The 19353-nt window shown below is 45.0% G+C and overlaps 1 pseudogene; it reads left to right on the top strand.

Moving 5' to 3' along the window:
• Positions 1-7812: 7812 nt before the first annotated feature.
• LOC115834000 lies at positions 7813-19104 on the top strand (annotated as a pseudogene).
• Positions 19105-19353: the final 249 nt, after the last annotated feature.

Consider the following 19353-nt stretch of genomic DNA (forward strand, 5'->3'; position numbering starts at 1 on the left):
TTAAGGAGTCTCCCTGGAAGCTTAGAACATACAAAGCAGACTCTGAATGTCTGTCCAGGATCACACTCTGGCTTCCAGCTTCCCCTGGAAGGTTCAGGAAAGTATTTGCTGCCTGGTTGCTTTTGCATCATGTGTGCAGCTGATTAGACCTGCACACCCGGGCACGAAATGAGTGTGATTGCATGATTTTGATAGAACCTAATGGCAGCTGTATGTACGTCTAAGACTTCTTTTGTGTAAGTTGAATGTTCTTCGAAGTTTGCCCGCGTCATGATTTATGTGATTTTCCATCTTGATCAGGACCTTCTGAAGGTGCTCAAGTATGTGGCTGCTCCACGGTTGACAAGCCTCTGGTTAAGCATGGCCTTCCAGTTCAGGGCTAGGGGGCCGTCACCTCCCTTTGTTCTGCACACTCTTCCTCTGTCTTCATGTGTACTCACATTTTGGAGCCTTCTAAATGTCTGGCTTAATAGAACACAAACTGGTTTCTCATACCTGCATCTGTCTCCACTCTTGGAATGTGTTGCTTTGGTTGACTTTTATGGAGCAGCTCAATCCTTGCACAGATAAATAGTTGGAAATGGAAGGAGTAATCAAATAATTCTGGATATTAATATTTGATTCTATAGCAAAACTCAATAAGCAGTAGTTTCTATGAAGGTTAGTTGCAATGTGAAACCTAAAACCTTATCAATAAACTCTTCATACTTTTACATTAAAGTTCATCATTTAGCCAGGCGCGGTGGCTCACTCCTGTAACCCAGGACTTGGGAGGCCAAGGCAGGTGGATCACCTGAGGTCAGGAGTCTTGAGACCAGCCTGGCTAACATGGCAAAACCCTATCTCTACTAAAAAACACAAAAACTAGCTGGGCATGGTGGTGGGGCCCCTGTAGTCCCAGCTACTTGGGAGGCTGAAGCCATAGAATCGCTTGAACCTGGGAGGTGGAGTTTGCAGTGAGCCCAGATTGCGCCACTGCACTCCAGCTGGGCTACAGGGTGAGACTCTGTATCCAAAAAAAAAAAAAAAAAAAAAAAAAGTCACTTTATCTTGTACTCTGACTGGATCCTTTACCAGTGCATACATTTGTAAGGTGTTGGTGATTTGGAAAAGACCTGTTCACTGAGCCAGGCAGAGCCATGCAGATCTTCCAAATGTTGGTACATTTGTTATACAGTGTCCAAAGTCACATTCACCATAGATGTTAGAAAAGTCTGTGAGTATTGAAAGGCTGTCAGGCTTATGTTGATGGATACAGGTTTTCTGAAACTCTTTTTTGCTTGAAAGCTTAAATTTTACCATTGGCAACAAATACTGTTATTTTGGCCAGGCGCTGTGGCTCATGTCTGTAATCCCAACACTTCGGGAGGCCATGGCAGGAGAAATCACTCTAGCCCAGTCTGGACAATATGTCCAGACCTGGTCTTTTCAAAAACAAAATTAGCTGGTGTGGTGGTATATGCCTGTAGTCCCACCTACTTGGGAGGCTGAGGCTAGAGGATCACTTGAGTCCTGGAGGTTGAGGCTGCAGTGAGCAGTGATTGCACCACAGCACTCAAGTCTGGGCAACAGAGCAAGACCCTGTCTCAAAACAACCCAAATACTGTTCTTTTACTTAAGGAACAGACTTAACTTCATTTTAAAAAACTAATACCCATGTCTGAATAACCATAGTTTGTTCTATAGAAAGAACAGCTAGTTCAGCTTGTAGCTCAAGTGCTTTTCCTGGAGCAGCCATCATGCTTGTGTATGCAGCAGAAGTGCTTTGCGTGTTTCATAACATAGGGTATTAAAAGTGGGTCACGATTCATTTTTACTGCTTTACCAGGATATTCCTAATTGAAGCTGTGATTTTTCTTCCTATTTTAAATACTTCAAGTGCATGGTGGGAAAGCATGAGTAATGCAGTTTGGTGCCCCTGCCTTCGTTTGTATTAACACAAGACCTGTTGTGAGATCAGTATAGGTCTTTGCTTTATAAATGTGGAATATTGTGAACCATTCTGGGAACCATATTTTAAGCATCAGCACACTGGAGCCTATGAAGAAGGTGATAGTGGGGATGGCCAGGCTCTGAAACTTCATCTTAGGAGGAAGGGCTGAACAACTTCAGTGAGGACCTTCGAAAGAAGCCTCAGCAGCAGTGATACAGCAGCTCTTAAGTCACTGGGACTGCTGAGTGGAAGAAAGGTGTGGCCCTCCAGGCCAGAATAGGACAAAGGCTTACATCTTGGCCTTCTTCAGAGACTGCACAAATGTAAAGAACTGCTGCTTGAGCTAAATAATTGTTTTTTAATAGAGACAGGGTCTCGCTGTGTTGCCCAGGCTGGTCTCAAGCTACTGGGCTCAAGCAGTCCTCCTGCCTCGGCCTCCCAAAGTACTGGGAATACAGATGTGAGCCACTGTGCCCATCCGTAAGTAATTTTTTTTAATGGAAGAATATCAGTGGGTCTAGATTGGACTGGAATTTTCTAGTCTTTCACTTCTCTAACATTTAAAAGTTAATCTTAACATTTCATATGTAAACAAAGGTAGAGACTAGTATTTGGAACTCTAATGTAGCCATTATTTAGTTTTCTTTTACTGTAATAAATATACATAACAATTTACCATTTCAACCTCCCCCACTCCCGCCCCCCCCCCCCCCCCAATCCAGGCTGGAGTGCAGTGACACAATCATAGCTCAGTATAACTTCAAACTAGCCTGGCTAGTGCTTTTTGTTGTTGTTTGTTGTTGAGTCTCACTCCACTGCCCAGGCTGGAGTGCAGTGGCATGATCTTGGCTCACTGCTAACTGCAACCTCTGCCTCTCGGGTGCACGCGATTCTCCCTCCTTAGCCTCCTGAGTAGCTGGGATTACAGGCACCCGCTACCACACTCGGCTAATTTTTGTGTGTTTTTAGTAGAGCCGGGGTTTCACTGTGTTGGCCAGGCTTTTTTCGAACTCCTGCCCTCAAGGGATCCGCTTGCTTTGGCCTCACAAAGTGCTAGGATTATAGGCTTGAGCCACCGTGCCCGGCCCCAGCTAGTTTTTTTGTTTTGTTTTTGGTAGACGGGTCTCCCTTTGTTGCTTAGCTGGTCTTGAACTAGCCTCAAGGGATGCTCCCGCCTTGACTCCTAAAGTGCTGGGATTGCAAGCATGAGCAACCACGCCCAGCCTCAACCATTTTTAAGTGTACAATTTAGTGGCATGGAGTACCTTCATAGTGTTGTGTAACCATTGCCACTATCTAGTTCCAGAACCTTTTCATCATCCAAACAGAAACTCTATACCCACTAAACAACTCCATTCCTTTCCCAGTTTTAACCTCATAAACATTTTGACTATTTCTGTTACATCTATCTTCCCTACTTTTGGGTGGAGGTGTGGGCTAGGATAATTTAAGGCTAATCCTAGCCACCTATCATTCTAAAATAGTTTTTATTTTTTTTTATTTTAATCCTCATCTTTGTGTTGGTAAATATATTATATACTTTAGAGCAATTTTTGTTTCAATTTTATGGCTACCGTAGTAGATGTGTCTTATATATTCTTAATTTTTGTTTTGTTTTGTTTTGTTTTGTTTTCTGAGACAGTTTTGCTCTTGTTGCCCAGGCTGGAATGCAGTGGCGCTGTCTTGGCTCACCACAACCTCCACCTCCTGGGTTCAAGCGATTCTCCTGCCTCAGCCTCCCGAGTAGCTGGGATTACAGGCATGTGCCACCACACCCAGCAAATTTTGTATTTTTGGCAGAGATAGAGCAGAAACAGAGGGTTTCTCCATGTTGGTCAGGCTGGTCTCGAACTCCCGACCTCAGGTGATCTGCCTGCCTCGGCCTCCCAAAGTGCTGGGATTACAGGTGTGAGCCACCGAGCCCAGCCTTTTTTTTTTTTTTTTTTTTTTTTTTTTTTGAGACGGAGTCTCACTCTGCCTCCCAGGCTAGAGCACAGTGGCGCGATCTCAGCTCACTGCAGCCTCCGCCACCACCCCTCAGCCTCCCGAGTAGCTGGGGTTACAGGCGCCCGCCACCGTGCCCAGCTGATTTTTGTACTGTTGTAAAGATGGGGTTTCACAATGTTGGCCAGGTTGGTCTTGAACTCCTGACCTCGTGATCCACCCGCCTCAGCCTCCCAAAGTGCTGGGATTATAGGCGTGAGCCACTACACTCCGCCTCTTACATACTTTTCATACTTGAGTATGTTTCTAACAGATAAGGGCTTTTTTTTTTTCTTTAACCAACAGTTTTTCCAGTACCCAGTGTTCAGTTTTTCCCAGTTTTTGCAAAGATGACTTTGTATAGTTGAATTGTTTGAATATGCAAAACATTACAGAAAAATGTAGAAAATTTAAAACATGAACCAAAGCATAACATAGTGACCTGTTCTGTATACCCATTACCTACTCTTTAAGTGACCACTCTTCTCTATACTATTATGGTTTATAATAGTATAAATGGTATTTATCAAATAAAGGCTTGACCTTTGAGAGCTTAGCCATTTTTGATGATTGTCAAAAACCCAGATGTTACTATTTGTAGATATGGGGTTTTGCCATGTTCCCCACGCTGGTCTCAAACTCCTGAGCTCAAGTGATCTCCCCACCTTGGCCTCCCGAAGTGCCGGATTGCAGGTATGAGCCATGGCATCCGGCCAGTCATTTTCTTTGGTTTACACTACTTTACCCTTCTGAGCCTTACTTTCCCCAAATGAGAGCTAGAAACTCCTCTGTTGGGAGGATTAAATGAGACGTGTCTCATAATTTGGAGGCATGGTCTTACCCTGTCGCCCAGGCTGGAGTGCAGTTGCGCAATCACAGCCTCCCAAAGTGCTGGGACTACAGGCCGGAGCCACATGCCCATGCCCAGCCTCGAGCACTCAACTTTTCTGTTGCATCTACTTACTGGATACATCCCTACCCTCATAACATCTACTCTTTTTTTTTTTTGAGACGGAGTCTCGCTCTGTCCCCCAGGCTGGAGTGCAGTGGCGCAATCTCGGCTCACTGCAAGCTCCGCCTCCCGGGTTCACGCCATTCTCCTGCCTCAGCCTCCTGAGTAGCTGGGACTACAGGCGCCCGCCAACACGCCCGGCTAATTTTTTGTATTTTTAGTAGAGACGGGGTTTCACCGTGTTAGCCAGGATGGTCTCGATCTCCTGACCTCGTGATCCGCCCGCCTTGGCCTCCCAAAGTGCTGGGATTACAGGCTTGAGCCACTGCGCCCGGCCAACATCTACTCTTTACATTGGCTTCTTTTTATAGTTACCCTCTCTCAGTCTCCTTTGACACCCATAGATCTTTTCTGGCTTACCCTAAGGATTCAGTATTGGCCCCATCTGCCATCTGGAAGTGGAGTCCCACTTCTCTTGCTCTCTGCTGTGCTGCATATCCTGGCTCCCAACTGCTCCACCCTGGAGAGACTGTTCTCATTGCTATCTTCTGGATTTTCTGCAGTCCTTTGCTTGTGATACGATTTCTTCTTTCCAATTATCAGCTCCTTGAGGGCAGAAACCGGGTCTTAGGTTTGTGCCTTCTCTACACTCTCTCCACCCTTCATAGACATGCAGATACGTGGTTGATTTGAGTAAAGAAAAGTGATTTGCCCATCAAGGATTTTAGTCACACTTGGAGCCAAAAGTAGGATTTACTGAAGCTGTAATTGACTACTTTAATCTTTCATAATCAATAGACTGTTCCTAGTGGGCAGTAGAAAGGACACTGCTCAGTAGTGGCAAAGAGTTTTGCAGCACAGACCTTGACTTCAGGTGTCCTGAATTGGCACGCTCTGCTGATCTGTTCCTGTTCTACACGCACTCCTGCCAGCCCAGTGTAGCCTCAAGCCTGTTGGGTCTACCCAGGAGCATGGCAGAATTATTGTTAAACTTTTATATAGCACTTGGTACTTACAAATGTTTTTGTGGTCAGCTTTAAACTTATAAAATCAAGATTGAAATATAAAATAACAGACAGGAAAACATAGGTACAGAGGTAATTTGGCAGAGGTCCTACATCAAGCTAGTTAAGGTGTCAAGTGAACCTGTTCTCCCGTGTGTTGTTATTGATCTGTGTAGGAATGTACTGAATTTCACAAAACACAGCTTATTTATTTAGGTAGTAGTCCCCAAACTTGAATCTAGTGAAAGGTGGCAGACATTTTAGCTCAGAGTTTTCTGACATTGGATTTTGTAAATGAATTGGTGGGTAACAGATCTGTATCATCCTATGTGATGTGTACTCTGGGGTTTGTGTCTCAAGTGACTGTCACACAGTGGACACTTCACCAGTGCTAGCTTGAGTGAAGTCTACCTCCATGGCCCAGCCCTGCTGCCCCCTAGTGATTTCATTGAATGGAATGAAAAGGTAAAAAGTGCTTAAGACCTGTAGAAGGGACTATATCAGGTAAGGTATGGGAATATTTAGGACTACTTTGGTAATTATTGAAAAGTCTAGAGTATTAAGCCACTGGTGTTTGTGAGGCACGAGTGAGTTTAACAATTCGGTGGGCTTTGGTGTATCTTTGTTCCAGAATTATATCACCAGTTAGCTGTTAGGTGCTGCCATTTGGTAAGTGCCAACTTTTCAAAAATGGTTTGCCCCAAAGTAGATGTTTCTATCTTTTCCAAAGCCAGAGCCACCTTCCTATCCTAGTGCATTTTTAGCAGTGCCCCATCATCTTACTGGCATTCACCTGGGCTTCCTATGCTCAATCAGGGTCAAGTCTGGCCTGATCTCAGTTCCACAGTTCCTCTACTCTGTAAGTTCCAGCACAATTAGCAAGCCTTCGCACCTCCATTTTCCTTACTTAGCAACTACATCAAGAGAGAGAGTTTATCATCTCTCTTCATCCTCACCTCCTTTTAGTTTTTATGTATATGTTACACATTCATACACACAAACATACCTGCATATATACACGTGTTTTACACGCCCCACACAACTGTGAGCTGCTTACATACAAGACGGTCTTTAACATCATTACGCATCCCTAGATGTTTAATGTTGAGTAATGAATTTAAAGTGTTTTTTTTTAACATTCACCCTCCATTTTTATGGTTTTCCACATGTTTATACTGCATCTTGTTTTTTGTTTGTTTGTTTTGTTGTTGTTGTGGTTGTTTGGGGTTTTTTTGGTTTTTGTTTTTTGTTTGTTTTGTTTTTTGTTTGTTGTTTGTTTTTGAGATGGAGTCTGCTCTGTAGCCCAGGCTGGAGTGCAGTGACACAGTCTCAGCTCACTGCAAGCTCCACCTCAGCCTATGAAGTAGCTGGGATTACAAGTGTGTGCTACCACACCCAGCTAGTTTTGTATTTTTAGTAGAGACGGAGTTTTACCATGTTGGCCAGGCTGGTCTTGAAGTTCTGGCCTCAAGTGATCCGCCCACTTGACCTCCCAAAAGTGCTGGGATTACAAGTATGAGCCACCGTGCCCGGCCTTTTTTTTTTTTTTTTTTCTTCAGTTGGAAACAGTCTCCTTCTGTCACCCAGGCTGGAGTGCAGTGGCACCATCACAGTTCACTGCAGCAACAACCTCCTGGGCTCAGGTATCCTCCCACCTCAGGCCTCCCAGGCTTGGGACTACAAGTGTAGACCATCACTCCTGGCTAATTTTTTGTATTTTTTTTAGAGATGGGGTCTTACTGTGTTGCCCAGGGCTGGTCTTGAACTCCTGGCTTTAAGTGATCCTCCCGCCTCAGCCTCCCAAACTTGTTGAGATTACAGGCATGAGCCACTGGGCCGGCCTTATACTGTAACTCATATATTTATTATCCAGTCCTAAATAGTATCTTATGAAAATATTTTAGGATTTATGGTTTTGGAGATACCAGCGATAGAGTACTATGGCAAAGGTATTGAAATGCAAAATAAGTCACCTTTACTAGGCCCAGAAAGATGGGAGAAGTGGGCAGGTGGGATGCAATTCACTTGTAAACCTATTTTCTGGTGGTCTTAGAACAGAACGTGGAACTTCCTATTGGAAAGTACCAGAATTCTGAATCATGAAACTTAAATTTTTTTTTTTTTAACCGTCAAAAAATCATCACAGCTTGGTTGACCCTTCTACTTTAGAAGAATGCTTTAATGAATAATATTTGTCTGCAAGACACCTGGAATTTATCTTCAGGAAGAAGTGGAATTTCCGTTGGTTTCTAGCAGTATGTAGATGAAAGACCAGGTTGCTCTCTAAGATGGATATTAATATTTCCCCTGCAAAGAGGTGACTTTGAGCAGTCTTTGGTTGTTGTGAAGGATCTCATTTATTTGAACGCATTTCCCGTTTAGAAAAAAAAACTGCAGCTGGCTGCCAGCACAGTATTCTTGGAGCAAACAGGAAATGGGTTAAATGTCTGTTTCAAAAAAACATCACACCTTAATTTTTTTTTCCTCCTGAGTTTTCCAAACGTCTTATTTTGAAAATTTTCAAATCTACAATAAGGTTGAAATAATGGTACAGTTGGATGACGCTAGTGGATGCAGAAGTGACTATTCTGCCTGTTTGCCGAATCCTTGCTGCATACCTGCACACATGCCCTTTACGCTGACCTGCTTTGAAAAACAAATGTTGGCCGCCTTGGCACTTCACTTCTAATGACTTTAAGTCTCTCCTGGGGCATTCTTATGGCAATATCGTTTAATATAATAATCTATTTATACTATATTCTGATTTCTTTTTCTTTTTTTTGAGATGGGACTCTCGCTCTGTCGCCCAGGCTGGAGTGCAGTGATGTGATCTCGGCTCACTACAACCCCCACTTCCCCGGTTCACGCGATTCTCGTGCCTCAGCCTGCCAAGTAGCTGGGATTACAGGCATGCGCCACCACACCCAGCTAATTTTGTATTTTTAGTAGAGACGGGGTTTTACCATGTTGGTCAGGCTGATCTTGAACTCCTGACCTCAAGTGATCCACCCACCTCGGCCTCCCAAAGTGCTGTATTAGGATTAACTCAATTTACAAATAAAATAAAGCTTAGAGAAGTTGAATAACTTCTCAAGGTCATATGCTAGTAAGTGACAGAGGCTAGATTTAAACCAATATCTACGCAGAGTAAACGACGCTTGATACAGCTGAGGAGATGACATCAAGGTTGAAATGGATTGGTAATGCAAGCCATGTATTTGAGGACCCTGTGAAGTATTGCACGAGAGTGTTAGGTATGTTCAGTACTTGCTGTGTGACATCTAAATTTTTTATTAGGACATCTTATGCCATAATCAGCAATAAGGAGAAATTATTTATTTATTTATTTATTTTTTTTTTTTTGAGACGGATTCTCAGTCTGTCACCTGAGCTAAAGTGCGGTGGCACGATCTTGGGCTCACTGCAGCCTCTGCTTCCCAGGTTCAAGCGATAGGAGAAATAATTCTATTATGTATGAATGTGTTAAACGTAAGCAACTTCAGTAATCCTTCTTCTGAATACAACATTACTTCTAGACCGTCCATTTCTGTATTTCTTAGCACCACGGTGTGTGAAGGAGGGTACTTGCTTAGGTTTTAGGATGTAAATACTGCAGATAGAGATTCTGAGTGAATAGGAGAGAAGCAGTTGTCTTAGGAAGGTATGTTATGTTTGGCTGGGCATGGTGGCTCACACCTGTAATCTCAGCACTTGGGAGCTGAGGCAGGCAGATCACCTGAGGTCAGGAGTTGGAGACCAGCTTGGCCAACATGGTGAAACCCTGTTTCTACTAAAAATATGCAATTAGCCAGGTGTAGTGGCGCATGCCTGTAATCTCAGCATCCTTAGAAGGCTGAGACAGGAGAATCTCTTGAACCCAGGAAGCAGAGGTTCCAGTGAGCCGAGATTGTGCCACTGCACTCCAGCCTGGGCAACAGAGTGACAGTCTGTCTCAAAAAAATTTTCTTTTCCTTTTTTTTTTCTTTCTCCAGCCATTCTCTGTAACAGTCTTGTGGTACATTCGAGCAGAGTGCCTCACCTGGGGCGCTGGCGGCATAGCTCAGCGGAAGAATGCTTACTTGTTTTGCTTATTCCACTCTGGGCACACTTGAATCCTATTTGTCTCCCCTCCTAGGTCCCCGGTAGTGCTGGTGGCCATGGTTCCCGTAGCCAGAAGGAGTTGCCCACAGAGCCCCCCTACACAGCATACGTAGGAAATCTACCTTTTAATACGGTTCAGGGCGACATAGATGCTATCTTTAAGGATCTCAGCATAAGGAGTGTACGGCTAGTCAGAGACAAAGACACAGATAAATTTAAAGGTGAGTTGGGGGATTCTTATTGTATATTACTGTAAAGGGTGGGGGAGGATGGGAAGGGGTTCTAAATAAAAAATAGATTTGTGAACCAGAGGCTCTAATGAGGAAAATGTTTTAAACATTTGCCTGGTCTAAGTGGCCGAAAGAAACATAACTCTTCAACTCACAGGTCTTCAGTTCACTTAGGGAAAATGTTTTGTACAGTGTAGTTCATAGAAATACATGGCATATGCCCAGGTTTGTGAGCCTGACCTCTACAGCAGTCCTGTCTGCCAGTAAAGGAGTTCCCCAGGAGAGAGAGGAATAGAGCCGAGGACTCTTAGGCACATTCCTCCTGGAATGACTCATAGATTTTCCTTGGTAGTTATCGTGTCATCCAGTTATCATAAAACCCAGAAGAGAAGCAGCCAGTGCTGTCAGTGTGCATTTGTAAATTTGGAGAGTGCTTGGGAGGGCTGGCTGAGATTTCAGATATGGTATCTATAGGTCGTGTGTCTGTAGGTGCAGGAGCAAGAGCAGAAGAAGAAGGGATCCGAGCAGCATTCTCCTGCCTACAGGGCTTCCTGAAGGAAGTGTGCCTGCTGTGTAAGTGCAGGATGCTAGGTCCCAGGATGTTTGGCCCACATAATCCACCCAAAAGCACATCTGTGACAAGTATGGGGTAACTTGTGGTGGGGAGCTGTGCCAACAGTCGAGAAGGCCTTGCTGACCTGGGTGGTTTTGTTGTCGGTGGCATTCTTACTCTTTTTGACTTCAGAATCTAAAGCCACATGTAGTGTGTAATCAAACAGTGAAAACAAATTTATCAGTTACACTTGTGAAACTAAGCTCCAGTAAGCATTAGGAATTAAACTTTGGATTGGAGTGTGTGGGTGAGCCTAGCCTTTGGGCTGGGTCAGTCGCCACAGGCTTTGGAGTTTGGCTCATAGAGGACCATCTTCACTTGAGCAGCTCTAGAAGATGAGATTGGGCATCTGTTGCTTCTGTGAAGTTGGGGTAGTTTTTCTCATTATTCTCAACATTGAATCCACTTAGGGAGGAAAGCCAGGGGGACATCCCTCCAGCCAAGGCAGTATGTTCTTAACACACAGTTGGTAAACAGGGAAAGTTGGACTCAGGCCTTTAGGGCACTTGCAGTCTAGTGGGCTTCAAAGATGAAGTGTGATTATTAAGTTATTACACAGGGCAAGGATGCTGGGGGAGAGGGGATGCAGGGTGCAGTTGCCGGCATCTGGGGAGTAATGAACTAGATTTAGACTCCAGAGAAGCAAGGAAGGGGCAGTATCAGACCCCTTGGCATCAGGGACACAGGTTGTCAGTAACACGTACTTGGACCCAGGCCACCTGTCTTTTTAATTAACATTCAGAGAAGAATGCCCTGATTGGCCAAGGATATATTTTCAGCTTTGTGAAGCAAATTTTATATCAGTTACCTGAGTAGTAAGTTAAATCGGCACTTTAAGCCTCTTTCTTCAGAGCATTTTGGGTACCAAGTTTGAAATCTATGAAATCTAATCCTCACTTAGATTAAAGTAGTCATTCAGAAGTCAGAAGAGCTCTGCAGATGGCCTGAGAAAGGTTTGAATATTATGGTTAAAACATTCAAGAAGAAAGCTTTCTAGAAACGCAGCTGCTATTTCAGTGCATGTTCAGTTAGCATTTTCTGACTGATAAAATAGAATTGAGAGGGAGGAATGCCAGTCAGGGTTCTATCTACTGAAAGGCTCTCCTAGTCTGCCATCATCTAGACAACAGAATGGTAGTTGTGACGTGGAGAAATAGTGTTGAATAGGAATCTTCCCACATCTTTAACCCAGAATACTTGAGGAAATCGGGGGTCTTCTTTTTTTTTCCAGGATTCTGCTATGTAGAATTCGATGAAGTGGATTCCCTTAAGGAAGCCTTGACATACGATGGTGCAGTAAGTATCCTCAGGTTTTCTCTGTCATAGCAGTTGAGATTGTTTTCTTTTCCAGTACTTACACTATTTTCCCTTTATCATTAGCTGTTGGGCGATCGGTCACTTCGTGTGGACATTGCAGAAGGCAGAAAACAAGATAAAGGTGGCTTTGGATTCAGAAAAGGTGGGACCAGATGACAGAGGTGATTGGGTTCTTCTAAAGGCTGAACATCATAAAGATTGCAGTATGCCTATCAATTCCAACTCGTTGAACGTTCCTAGTAGAACTCGATTATCTCATAGGTGTGATAGGTTCTCGTGAGCTCTTAAAAGTTTGCGGTAAAATCCTAGAAAGAATGACTGATGCTTCTGCAAGCCTGGTGTTTTTTGTTTTTTGTTTTTCTGTTGGAAGCAAAAACTCTTAAAAATTGATTTCATTGAACCTTCCATCACATGAGTTGTATGTCTTCCAAGTGAATTTTCCATGTTTGGCGCAGCAAGGTAATGACACGACCTCAATTTATCTTTTTTGTTTATCCTCAGGAATGGGTAGCTCTCGAGAATCTAGAGGTGGATGGGATTCCCGGATGACTTCAATTCTGGTATCAGTATTTAAAGTATCACCACTTATTTTTCCTAGGGCCTTGCTGTGTTGTCTGTTTCTTATGAGTAGCCCGCCTGGCCGGACTAGTTATTTTAGTCCTTTAACAAATACAACTCTCCTGCAAGGTGTCCAGGCATGCAAGTAGGCCTCTGTTTAGAGCCTGTGGTGGCAGATTGAAGGCTCCACACTGTGGGCGGGTGAGCCCCACACACCTTCTGTGGTCACCTTTTTAGCCTGCAGTTCCTTGGATGTGCACAGCCCTGGGTCCTTGAGCTCGCTCAGCAGTCTTTCTCAGACTCTAGCCCAGGGAAACTCCTCTGGTTTTGTGTATGGCACCAAGGGAAGTACTGTTCCTTCTGGAAAACATAGGGTAGAGGTTTGGGCTCTTGCATGGTGAAAGGTAGTCCTGATGGCCCTTTTTTTTTCTTGGAGGATTGTGGGGAGGTCAGTCCCTTGATGGTGGAACATGATCCACTTCACCGTTCTCTTTCTTACGCCAACCCAGGCAGACCAGCTGGTGGTGTAGCACAAAGCATCAGTCCAACGCCAGGCCTCTGCTCTGCAGGGTGATCTTCAGCATGTGTTTTCATCTTTACTTTCTGTTTTTAAATTACAAAAGTATAATTTTTTGTATGTGTACATGATAAAAACTTCAGTTGTAAACAGAAAGTAGGAAAAGAAAAACAAAATTTGTTCTCCTTTCCCACAAACTTGGGATGTGTCTCATTGCTGTGCTGTATAGAACACCAGCACCCTCCCTGCATCAAAACAAAACTGGTGTAAGGTAGTGGGTAAGTATGGGGAGGGACTGGTGCACACCGTCTTGTGAGTCTGAATTTTTTAAAAACTCAGCTTTGGCTGAACAGGATGACGACTATCTGTTGAATATATAGTTCTTTAAAAGTCCTGTAGCCAGTCAGAAATGAGCTTATTCATAAAAGTGCAGTATGGTGGAGTCAATCTGTAATTTTATGTATAAGCTAGTCTCTGATTTGGAAACGTGCAGCAGCTGTCTTCTCAGAGCCAACCAGCAGCTCAGAGAACAGCCTTTTCCCCCTGCCAGTTTGGTATTCGCAGGTGCTATAGAAGTTGCCCACATGCTAACGTCTTTCTACCCTTGGCTTAGCATTGGCCACTGGCGCTCAAGCAGAACACAGTGAACATGGCCATGGCCTGGCCACCACCAGTTCTGGTGGAACTGCAGTGTTTGGTGACATCTCAAACCCAATGTGGGCTTCACGTCGATGGAAGTAATGGCGTAATTTGATACTTTATACATATTTGCGAGAGTAGATCTTTTTTACTTTTAATAGGATGGTGCTATTTTTTTTTTTAATGATACTGCTCATTTAAAAAACAAAATAGAAGCAACAGAAAAGTTACCAAGAAAGCAAAAACCATTTCATCATCAGAAATAGCAGTGTTAAACTAAGCTTTGTAAAGAAAACTCTGAAGATCTCATGAATAGTTTGCTTCCTAGAAACCACCAACAGATTTGTTTTGTTTTGTTTTGTTTTGTTTTGTTTTGTTTTGTTTTGTTTGAGACGGAGTCTCGCTTTGTTGCCCAGGCTGGAGTCAGTGGTGTGCTCTCGGCTCACTGCAAGCTCTGCGTCCCGGGTTTCATGCCATTCTCCTGCCTCAGCCTCCCAAGTAGCTGGGACTACAGGCGCCCACCACCACGCCCGCTAATTTTTGTGATTTTAGTAGAGACGGGGTTTCATCATGGTTAGCCAGGATGGTCTCGATCTCCTGACCTCGTGATCCACCCGCTCAGCCTCCCAAAGTGCTGGGATTACAGGCGTGAGGCCACCTGCGTCTGGCCCCCCACCAAACAGATTGATGAAGAGATCCTTGTTCATCTGCTTCACCAGCGTGGTGTGAGCTATTTTTTCATGCTAGACATTGGTGGTCGAAATCATTTAAATCTCATAATAAGGGGTGTAAAGTTTACTTTTGTCTCACGTGGAAAGGTACACCTCACAGTTTAGTTTGGGGGAAACGTGAAGTTAAATGTTTGAATACTAACTAGGCTTGTTCACTAAACTGTGTAATGTGGTGGGTAAAAGACTTTGTAAAGGACCTTATACTGGACTATATGCCTCCAGTGTATTTCCCCTAAAGCAGGCTCCTACTGAATCTAAATCTGTTTAGACTTGTTTTCATTACTTGGTTTGTTAAAGTTGATTATTTAACTCAGTCTCTGAACTGGGTGTGAGATCCCTTGATTGGTTTCCAAAACCCTTGCCACCTTTAAAGAATAGAAATCGGCCCCCACCACGGGTGATGCAGTCGGCGGCTCGTCATTGGAGGTGGTTCTGTGGAGTTGCTATAACACTGAATGAGCCCGTGCAGTGCTGCTCCTGTGCGCTTGGATCACAACATTTTCATCAGCTGATCATACCTAACATTGCTTTATATGACTTTTTTTTTTTTTTTTTTTTTTTTTTTTTTGAGACAGAGGCTCACTCTTTTGCCCAGGCTGGAGTGCAGTGGCGTGATTTCGGTTGACTGCAACCTCTGCCTCCTGGGTTCAAGCGATTCTCCTGCCTCCGCCTCCCAAGTAGCTGGGATTACAGGTGCACACCACCACACCCGGCTAATTTTTATATTTTTAGTAGAGACGGGGTCTCTCCATGTTGGTCAGGGCTGGGTCTCGAACTCCCAACATCAGGTGGATCCGCCCACCTCTGCCTCCCAGAGTGCTGGGATTACAGGCGTGAGCCACCACGCCCAGCCTGTGTGACCTTGATTTTAAAGACGCCTCATTTAATGTTAGTGTTGATTCATTTAATAGTGTTAACATTGAACTCAGGGGCCAGCTGTAGTAAGTAGTCTGTAGTGCCATCATTTCAGGCCTGTTAGAAAGCTCATCCCACACCGGTTTTGTCTGTTGAGACACCTGACAGCCAGCCTGCACTTAGGAACAGCAGACAGCACTTCACATGCACCTGGGGCCAACTTTAGACAGCGATGTCACCAGAAAAAGCCCAAAGGGCAAAAACCCCGACAACATTGTGAAAAGACTTTGACAGTTAAGAACTGAAGCAGGCAGAGCATTGTTTTTCTGGCCTCAGCTGGGGATCGTCGACGTCTGTGCAGGTCCAGGACTGACTGCAGAATGGTGCTGGTATCCAGCTTGGAATTACACATGAATTTAGCGACTGGGTGGATTTGCAAATATGGGATCTGTGGATAATGAGGATGACTGTATAGTGCATACCGCGGGCTCTGAGGGTTCTTCTCAAAGACGAGCTCCCTGAAAGCTTGGGGCCTTGGCACCACTCTTGCAGAGAGTAGCAGCGGCAACCCCTGAGTGCACAACCGACAGCAGCAAGCTCATTTGTTTAATTATGGTTTAACTTCTTTTCGCCAGTTTTTTTTTTCCTTGAGACAGAGTCTCACTTCATCACCCAGGCTGGAGTGTAATGTCACTATCTCGGCTCACTGCACCCTCCACCTTTCGGGTTCGAGCGATTATCCTGCCTCAGCCTCATGAGTAGCTGGAACCCCAGGCATGCACCACGATGCCCATCTAATTTTTGTGTTTTTTGTAGAGACTGAGTCTCACTGTGTTGCCCAGCCTGGTCCTGAACTCCTATACTCAAGTGATCCTCCCCCTCAGCCTCCCAAAGTGCTGAGATTATAGGCGTGAACCACTCTTTTTACCAAATTTTAACATCAGTAGGTTATACAGTTAAAGTTTAGCTTTCACTTAAGTACAAACCTAAAGGCCCCTTAAGACCATTGAGAAAATACTCTTTCCTCCTACACACCAGTGGGAATTCAGCATTTCTAAATGAGATGCAGTTTACTTCTGCCAAGAGCCCACTTAGCAGGCACACAAATGAATGGGGAAAGAACACTTTGCCCCCACAGGAGGCACCAGTGGGGGCAAGACACTGTGCTCTCTGCCCTATGCCCCTCTGTGTAGGGCATGGCCAATTTTGGATAACTGCTTTGTTTACCACCCAGGTGCTTTGCTTGTAGAATGGCCCACACCTACCTAAAATGCAGCCAAAAACAGGAAAATTAGGACTTTGTATTTTTATTTTGTCTTCATATAGCTTTTTCTTGTGATTTTTGTTTTCTGAGTTGTAAATACTTCTAAATTTCAGGTTTATCTTTTAAAATAGCTGTATAGATTTCTATTAGAAAATAGAGTTCAACCTGCTTTGAGGCTTTCTTGTTTTTCTTAAACCGTATTAAAATACAGTTTCGTGGTATTAATATTTTTCTATTTTTCCTGCAAGCTGAGCATGTAAACAGCCCGTTTGTTTGCTCTCCTAAGATCTTGATTCCTTTTTCTTTGGGAAGTCTGTTAGCACTGTCATTACTCCACACATTGGCATTTGGACCCACTTTTAACACACTTTATTTTGGAGAGACTTCAGATACTGGACAAACTGAAGAATTTGAAATTAAACAATTCCCAGAACGTTATTCTATAAGCAGTTTGGAGATGATAGTTTGAAAAGTAATTCAGTGTCCTGTTTCTTCCTCAGGCTTCAGGGATGACTTCTTAGGGGGCAGGGGAGGGAGTCGCCCAGGTGATCGGCGAACAGGCCCCCCATGGGCAGCGCTTCAGAGATGGCCCTCCCCTCCGCGGATCCAACATGGATTTCAGAGACCCACAGAAGGTACAGGCTCTGTGTCAGTGGAGGGCATCTTGTCCTGATGGGATGATCATGGCCAGTTCACACCCATGGGGATTGGCCTTCCTACGGCAACAAAGTTGTCGGCATAGATCCCAGTTCTCCGGAATAGCAAGTTCACCTTGGTCTTTAGAGCATCTGCTGATGGGGTAGCAGGCAGGTGAATTTTAAAAAAGTGGGCTGGTTTGCTGACAGCAACATCAGCGTGGTCGTTTTGCTGGATGTGGAATGGGATCCACACTCTGACAAACTCTGCTTTTTCTCCCTAGAGGAAAGAGCACAGAGACCAGACTCCAGCTTAAACCTCGAACAGTCGCGACGCCCCTCAATCAAGTAGCCAATCCCAACTCTGCTATCTTCGGGGTGCCAGGCCTAGAGAGGAAGTCGTTAAAAGGAGCAAGAATGAGCTGCGGTTGGGAGGGAATGGGGCATGGGGGATTAGAGCAGGACCACAGCCTGGTGAGTCCCTGGGCAGCCGTCCTGCAGCCGCTACTCCGCGCCTGCCATTGGCCTCCTCACAGCGGAAACACAGCTTGTGAGTGCATGTCAGCTGTTAACAAGTGGTTTTTAGTACATTCTGGGCTTTGCTGTATCTATCTAGTGCCTGTTTGTGTTTTTTTTCTTTCTTGCTGCTTCCTTTTCCTTCTGTCCTTTTCCCCTGCTCCTTGTTTTCCAGCAGCACATGGGGTTCCTCGGAGCGGAGGTGGCCCCTTGGGTGGGGGCGCGTTTGGGCTGCGGTGCTGCGACATTTTTTCTTTTGCTTTCTCTTTTTCTTTAGACACTGGCCCAACTCCAGGCGTTTCCTTTCATTTCCTCAGTGCTTCTCTTCCGACCTGCATGTTGAGTTCTGTATTGCTGGGGCTTCGACAAACCAGAGTCACTGACAGAGAACGGGAGGGACTTGTTGTATTCAGCTGTGATGGATATAGAGAATCGGAGGCACCTTGTTTTCACAACTAGGATAAAATATCTGCAGGGTCCTTTCCATTCCTATTTAGAGGGAGTCCTGGCTCCATGACCCCCTCCCAGTGGACTGTCCAAGCAGATAGGCTCACACGAGAAACAGTGAGGCTGAAAGTGGGGGCCATGGAAGAGCGGTAGGGAGTCCACGGAGAAGATGCAGTGAATGCTCGCATGGATTCACACGTGTTTTTACCGCTTTTTCGAGGCGGTGTCCCAGCTAGTTCACTCCTTTCACCGTGCATGGTGGAGGCTCCCGCCTCTGGCCGGGTGCAGTGAACGGCCAGCTGGTTTCTTTTCTGCTGGGCCAAGGCACTTTGGGGGTGGAGGAGGTAGTGCTGGCGCTGCGCTGGGCTGACTGCGGCGCTGATGCGGCGTTTCCCCCATCCCTGTTGCCTGTGTGTTGTGTGGATCTGTTCCTAGTATAGGCAACATAATGAGATACTGTGCTTCCCACCTCCCCTTCAGTTCAGAGCCAAAATGGGTCTAGAATCTGGCACTTTACTCATTTCCTTTGATAAATTAAATTGTACTATGCAGAGCTGTCAGGAACCTTCAGATAGCAGTAGAGGACTGCAGCTGTCTAGGTCTGCGGCCACATCTTGGGGACACACGATTGTTCCCATGTGCAGGGTTCAGCACTTACGTGGGAGTGCTAGGGGTTAGGCTTTTGAGCTTGAACACCTGCGTGTGAACAGATGAAAAATCCTTCAGTACCAAGTCCCAGTCTGTCCTGTGGGGAGCAGTTTGGGGGCGGCCGGCAGCAGGAGCCTGGGAAAGAGGCGCTCGCCAGGTGATGGCAGGGCCAGGGTGGCCTGGGGTGCCCAGCAGAATGTGCTTAGTATTTGGTCACCAGCCGTCATCCTGGGCTTTTCCTACTGTGTCTTGTTACAAGGCCTCAGCAATCCACAGAACTCTCTCTCCTTCCTTACACCTGTCAGCTTCTCTGCTTCTGAGATAAGAACCATTTGTGTAACACCAATACTTAACTTCAGAAAGACATGCATTATGTGGTTGTAATCAAACCCGATGCTTTCAGATGACCT

This window comes from Nomascus leucogenys, unplaced genomic scaffold, assembly GCF_006542625.1.
Source record: "Nomascus leucogenys isolate Asia unplaced genomic scaffold, Asia_NLE_v1 001738F_25941_qpd_obj, whole genome shotgun sequence".
NCBI classification, from domain to species: domain Eukaryota; kingdom Metazoa; phylum Chordata; class Mammalia; order Primates; family Hylobatidae; genus Nomascus; species Nomascus leucogenys.